Below are 7109 nucleotides of genomic sequence, written 5' to 3'. Positions count from 1 at the left end.
TTAGTCATTTACAACTGAGAGCCAGGATTGGAACGAAGGCTCATGTAAAGCAGTGAACGGAGCCACAAGGAAGAGAAGAGTTCAGAAGTGAAGAGGGGAGGGTGGCAATGGCTGGGAGTATGGCAGGAGAGGTAGTCAGGGCCAGACGTCCAGGGCTGTGGATGCCTTGCTATGGACCTTAGTCTTTATCCTGAGTAATAGTTCTAAAACAGAGAATTAATATGATCAGCTAAGACATTTCTTTTAGGCTTTGAAAAAAAAGATTTCATTAGAAACCTCCATCAAAAACAGTCTGAAATGTGTTTTGCATTATAAAGTTTTAAACATTCTATTCAAACCAACTTTCTTTAAGTAAAAACTTGATGGCATCATCAAAGCCATGTTGATACAATAATTCCATTATCCTCTTGCTTGATGGGGGAAGGGCTTGGTTAAGTCTCACCCAGTTTACCCTGAACAGTATGTCCTGGTTGGTGCTATTAACACAGAGATCCAGCTGCCTTTTGTCCTGCAGGGAGATGTCCAATCATCCACTGAATGGTGGCCTATAGGCAGGATGGGAAGGCAGATGGTGAAGCCTCCATCCACCCACTTCTTAACGAGGTCCCCCTGGAGGGAAAACTGGAGACTAAGTAGTTTTCTCTGGTCTTGGTGATGGAGACGTTCAGTCGGTGGTGGGCCAGCTCATGTGCGTTGCAGGGGAGAATCAACTCCATTCCACTCCTTGGATGGCAGATGACGAGCAGGACATGGCAGCAGTCTTCCCTCAGCTAAGACATATTTTAAAAAGATATCTCCAATATCAAGGTAGTGGGTCCCCTTAGAGAGCTCAGTGTGGCACAGAAATATCAGTGGGCTGCCTAGATTCCCACTAATCATATTTCCTCCTCCTGGGCACCAAGAAGGACTATATTCCCCAACTTTCCTTGCAGTTATGTTGGGTCCGCGCAACTGAGATCCAGTAAAAATGATGTTCACTCCTTTCAAGTCTGACTATTAATCACCCTGGGCAGTACTTCCACACTCTTGTTTCCCTTTCCCCAATGACAATGGTAGTTGTGGACAGAAAATGGATCCCTGATTTATCACTTACGAGACTCCCAGCAGGACCACTGACCCTCATTGCTCTATGCAATATTAATTAAAAGGAGAAAACATTTTTTATTGTATTAAGCCACTGAAATCTAGAGTTTTATTTGTTACAGTCGATCAGTCCTTTTCCTTTCTAGCCTATCCTGACTAATTAATATTCTGTATTCTCATAGGAGGGAAAGTACTTCCTGTGGTGTGCGTGAAAGCTAAGGTTGACAAGGCGTGTGATCTTGATCATTCTATCTTTGCAGAGCAGATAGTGTTGTTGGTTCTGGGGCTTGTTAAGATGTTTCCTGAGAGCAGAGTGCTTTGATTCTGTCAATGTGACAGCCAGCCTCCAAAATGATCCCTAATAATCTTTGCTTCCTGGTATTCATGCCTTTGTTCAGTCCTCTTTTACATTGAATTAGGGCTGACTTATGTGACCAATGGAATACTGTGGAAATGATGGTATGTGACTTCAGGTAATAAAATGCTTTGCAGCTTCTGCCTTGGTCTCTTGGATCATTCACTCTAGAAGAAGCCAGATGCCATCCCATGAAGACACTAAGCAACCCCATGGAGAGACCCATGTGGAGAGGACTGAGGCCTCCTGCCAGTGTCCAGCATGGCCTTGCTAGCTGCATGAGTGAGCCACATTAGAAGCTGATCCTCCAGCCCCAGTCAAGCCTCCGGATGACTACAGCCCTCAGCCTCCTGAGTTTTCCAACTGATGTCCCAGATGATGTGGAGCAGAAACAAGCCATCCCCACTGTGCCCTTTCGGATTCATGACCTACGAAACCATGAGAAATGCCAGCTGACTACTGTTGATTTAGTTCAGGAAGTTTTAGGGCAGTTATGTTATGCTGCAGTATACTACGACAGCCACTAACGTGGGATGGAATCAAAGAAGACCCGAAGGGGATTCCTGAACACAAAGTGGCCTGGAGGCCTGATTCTGGGCTAGTGGGCCTGTCTGCCTCTTGTGTGGACTTCTGGCTTCTATGGTAGCTCTTCAGCAGAGCTGTGGCTGCTTCCCCTCTACTTATTCTGCCTGGTTCTAGGAGCAACCACAGTAGATGATGCTTGTGCTCTCTATGACTGGACAAAGAACCTGGGGCACCTTTTCTCACTGAATGATGAGCTTTCTAGGTAGAATGGCAAGACATTTCTTTTAAGGTGTGCTGTTGTTATTTAATCCCTAATTTGAATTATCTTGAAAGTCAAATGGAATTAGAAAGAGAGTGTTAGCCTGTTTTAGAGACACGTTCCTTGTCACAGATTGAACTAAAATGAAGGTTCTATTGGCCAATCCATTTTCTTTCTTTTAGAAACTGCGATTGGGTAATCACGTAGTGAGAAGATCACTGGATTGAAAGTCAAATGACTTTGTCTCAAGCCCTGACCATACCTTTTGACAGCTAGATGATGTTGAAGAAATTACTAAATATTTCTCTCACTATAAAATTCAGGAGGTACTGATGATACCTAAATAAAAGGAATTAGATTGTTGTGAGAGTGAGGGTAGATAACATACTGGGACTGTTTTGGTAAAATATAAAAGGTTGCACCAATATTTTATTCAAAGGACATGTACTAAGTGTGTACTAGGGTTCAACCACCATTCTCGGATTTGCAAAGGAGCAGCAAATGGATTAAAAGCCATGCCTTCATAGAGATAACATTATATGCAGGTAGAGTCATGTATTAGTTTTCTATTGCTGCCATAACACATTACCACAAAATTAGTTACTTAACACAATACAAATGTATTATCTTACAGTTCTGTATCTTTGAAGTCCAACATGGGTCTCACTTGGCTAAAATCAGGGTGGAGGTGGAGCTGCTTTACTTGCTAGAAGCTCTATGGGAGAATTATTTTCCTTGTCTTTCCCGCCTTCAAAGAGACTGCCTACATTCCTTGGCTCATGGCCTCCTTTCTCCGTCTTCAAAGGTAGCACTGTAGCACCTTTCTGACCAGTCTTCTGTAGTTGCATCCCTCTTTGATTCACAACATTCTTCTGCATCCCTCTTCCACCTCTTGTAACTACACAGATCCCACCTAGATAACCCAGGATATCTTAAGGTCTTTCAGTCTGCAAATTCACAGGTTCTGGGGACTAGGTTATAGATATCTTTGGGGGCCATTATTCTGCTTACCACATAAAGTATACTTTAGTTGCATTGAAATGCTCTAAATGACTACTTGCTCTTCAGTTTATATCAATATAACCAAAATCATACAGCACAGCTTACAATTTTATTATTATTGTTTTGTTTTGTACCCTAAGCTTATGCCTGACTTACAAGAATTAGGTTTTGATTAAGAAATTATTCCTTCCCAGTTCTGTCTAGAATTTTGCAGTTGTTTTTCCCTTAAACTATTGGGAGGTAGAGGTGGAAAAGAACCTGATAGGCAAAGGAGAAAACCCAATTCATTTATTATTTCTATGTAAAGCCTGGGTGCATGATATCTTATTCATTGACCTGGATCAGAACCAGTGTTGAAATCTTACTGCTGAGATGTAATGCTATGACCCTGAGGAATGAATTTAGTTCAGAACAAACAAGACCATCAGTGACAGCCACTGTCTATTTCTGGCACATTAAATCAAGATTTTTTGGAGTGTCAGAATCTGTTATAACTTGGATTGAAATATGACAACCTGTCAAAAAATTTCCACAACTGATAACATCCCCTTGAGGTTAATAGACAAAATTATAAGATGGAATAATTTGTGTAATATAATTCATAAATTCCTTGTCATAAAGTCTCAGGGGTGGGATTTTATAAATATGTAGTCAGTTTTACTGCACCACTATGTAATACTTGATCCCTTATGCTTGAAATATATTTACAAAATAGAGTAAGACACATTTCAAGTCAATTCAGTTTGATAAGAGTTTGTAGGTAATTGATGATACATGATGCACACTCCTAGGTGCTGTGGGAGGTACATTAGAGGAATAAAAGATGGCTCTCACTGAAAAGCTTGTTGCTGTAAACTATGTAAACACAGAAAATAACTGAAGAACATTACAAATCAATATACTCAAGCCCGCCATAGACCAATGAACTATGAAAGCTCGGTGGGTTCTGTTGACATGATAAAGGCTGAAGGGATATTTAGGGACTCAGGATAGATTTAAAAAGTGTGGGGAGGAGCTTCCCTGGTGGCGCAGTGGTTGAGAGTCCGCCTGCCGATGCAGGGGACACGGGTTCGTGCCCCGGTCCGGGAAGATCCCACATGCCGCGGAGCGGCTGGGCCCGTGAGCCGTGGCCACTGAGCCTGCGCGTCCAGAGCCTGTGCTCCGCAACGGGAGAGGCCACAACAGTGAGAGGCCCACGTACCGCAAAAAAAAAAAAAAAAAAAGATATAAATGTAGTGTTTGCTGTTTATCTGTGATACACATTGTAAATAAACTGAATGTCATTACAATCAGGGAGCCAACCTAGTTGGCATATGGCAGAATAACAATTGTTTCCTTATATTCAGAAATTTCTGGATCATCTAGAATCTTCTTGGTTTTATCTGAAGTACTGTCTTTTGGAAATTCAGATGAAAAAGAGAGAATATTCTTGCTTATTTATCCCTCAATTGAAATAAAAGATAAAGGGAGGGAAAAAAAATCAGGGAGGTTTCCCTTCCTTACCCTACGTGCAGGTTTACTGAAAAATTTATTTCCGACCATGAGCCAGGGCTACAGATTCCCATGTGGGAGATGCCTTTAACTCATTTCAATTTGTCAGGCTGAAGAATCTTGGCGCTTTTATAGCTGGGGAGGAAAAACATTGGATCTTCATTTTTCTGTTGCTCTAAGTAGGGTTATATATGGAGGGAAATAGATTTGGGGAAAAAATGTCCAAAGAGTTTGACTTTTACTTACTTAGTTATTTAAAACAGAGTATATATGGTTTAAGATAAAATAGAATATCAACTTTAGAAGGTGTGTGTACATAAATAATTTTTAACTTTGTGGATGAAAATTAGGATTTTACTTGAAGGGCTGTTCGAAATTATTCATCGGTGCTCTGCTTAGCATATTCTCTTGGAAAATCCACTTAGAAGAAACAATAAGATTTCATATCTTCAAATAAGATGCTTAAAAATAGGAGACTCCAGGGCTTCCCTGGTGGCGCAGTGGTTGAGAGTCCGCCTGCCGATGCAGGGGACACGGGTTCGTGCCCCGGTCCGGGAAGATCCCACATGCTGCGGAGTGGCTGGGCCCGTGAGCCATGGCCGCTGAGCCTGCGCGTCCAGAGCCTGTGCTCCGCAACGGGGGAGGCCACAACAGTGAAAGGCCCGCATACCACAAAAATAAAAATTAAAAAATATAGGAGACTCCTAAAATCTCTTAAGATCTCCTAAAAATAGGAGACTTTATTTAATTGCTTTTATACGTCTCTTGCCTGTGTAAGGTTGTCCTCACCCTTGTTTCGTCCTTGGTAGTTTTTGGTCTAGTTTTAAGCACTCCTGGCTTTTTCCTGCTTCTTTCCATTAGAACTACTTCCACAGTCCAATAGACTGTTAAGAAAGTTTGAGGGTTTTTCATATAATGATTTTTTTTTTCTCTGAAATTCTTCTTCGTTTTTTTTTGTAAACAGTGTTTCTCCATCCAGTTATATCTCTCTTTAATTATGCTTTAGCTATGCCTAAATAATTCTTTCTCCGCTTTAGTTTTCATACCCTTAGGTTATTTCAAGCAATCATCATGTCTCTCATCAGCTATGCTTTTAAGCTTGAAATGGCAGCCTTATTGACCGATGATGCTGTTTGAAATCTAGTGTTTGTAAATATAAGTTTGTGATTGTAGGACTTAAAGCATTGGATGGGAGTAAAATATTTTATTTATTTACTTTCATTTACTTCTTTGTGCTGCCAAAGGAAAAATGACAGAAAACAGTATTTGCTCTGAAAACTGTAGAAGAAAGTGTTTGACTTAGTTCATTCTTTCTGTGCTTCTATGAACATTTTCTCAGAGGGGGAGAATTTAGCTCCATAGTATTTCTTTATGAAAAATTACCCTATGTGTTTTCTATAAGAAGTAAAGGACTTTTCAGAAAAGTGAGAGCTAATTTATAAACAGATCTTAATGCATCTGAGATGTATAGGAGTTAAGAAAAAAGAAAAAACTGCTATATGTACTTATGTATATGTATTTCTGAAAATTTGTTTCAAACTGTATTAATTGCTTCACTATGATACCAGTATTTTAGTTCCTTATGTGTTAAACACTGGAGTAAGAAAGAATAAGAAAGTCCTGGATCTTGCCCTTCAGAAGGGCATTCCACAGTAAGGAATAAAAACAGGTGAGCAGATAATAAAAATGCAAATGCAGTAAAGTGCCAAAATAAATGAGTAAGAACAATCTGGAATTTTAAAACATCCATTGTCCTGTAGGTAAAGTGAAAAATTCTAAAGAAATATAATCACTACCAGCTCCCCCAATTACTTTCTAAATTTGGATATTTGCATATTAGTTTTTTTTTTAATTGGGAGGGTAATTAAATTGTTGGCAAGGTATTCAGTTTCGTGTTTTTTACTAGAATTGGAGCTTTTCTATGTCAGAGTTAATGTATAATTATATAAAATGGGAAGAAACGTCTTAAAAAGACCACTTAAAAATTTGGTTCACAATTCAAAGAAAGTTTAAAAATGTGATTTAAAATACATCATAGCATCACACTAAAGAGAACTAGCCTCATTTACAATCTCATATTGCACTAAATTAAGAATTTGGTGTCATGGCAACCAACTAATTGATATGTAGACACAACCCATTGGGAACATAGGGCAATAGTTAGGATTATGTTCACCATATTTCATCTAGATAATCCTGCTTTAAAAAGCTAGATATTTTATCCTATTTTTTCAATGTCCTACCAAAATAAGGTTTTTGCCTCTGGCCTGAGCTGACCATTTATAGGTAAATTATTAATTGATTGACTGGATTATCACAAGATGAATAGGACCCAGCATTACATTCATTAAAATAATAGGAAGGAAAAACAGTTGGTCTACTTATTTTGACATC

General features: G+C 39.5%; 1 pseudogene; it reads right to left on the bottom strand.

The window, feature by feature from the left end:
• Window positions 1-222: 222 nt before the first annotated feature.
• Window positions 223-7109, bottom strand: part of LOC111178959 (patatin-like phospholipase domain-containing protein 4 pseudogene) — a 54821-nt pseudogene continuing 47934 nt past the window's right edge.

The sequence above is a fragment of the Delphinapterus leucas genome, chromosome 10, assembly GCF_059928025.1.
Source record: "Delphinapterus leucas isolate spDelLeu-1000000601 "Yukka" chromosome 10, BTC_Dleu_Yukka2, whole genome shotgun sequence".
NCBI classification, from domain to species: Eukaryota; Metazoa; Chordata; class Mammalia; order Artiodactyla; family Monodontidae; genus Delphinapterus; species Delphinapterus leucas.
The sequence above is the reverse complement of the archived record's forward strand: the minus strand, read 5'-3'. Positions and strand labels throughout refer to the sequence as shown.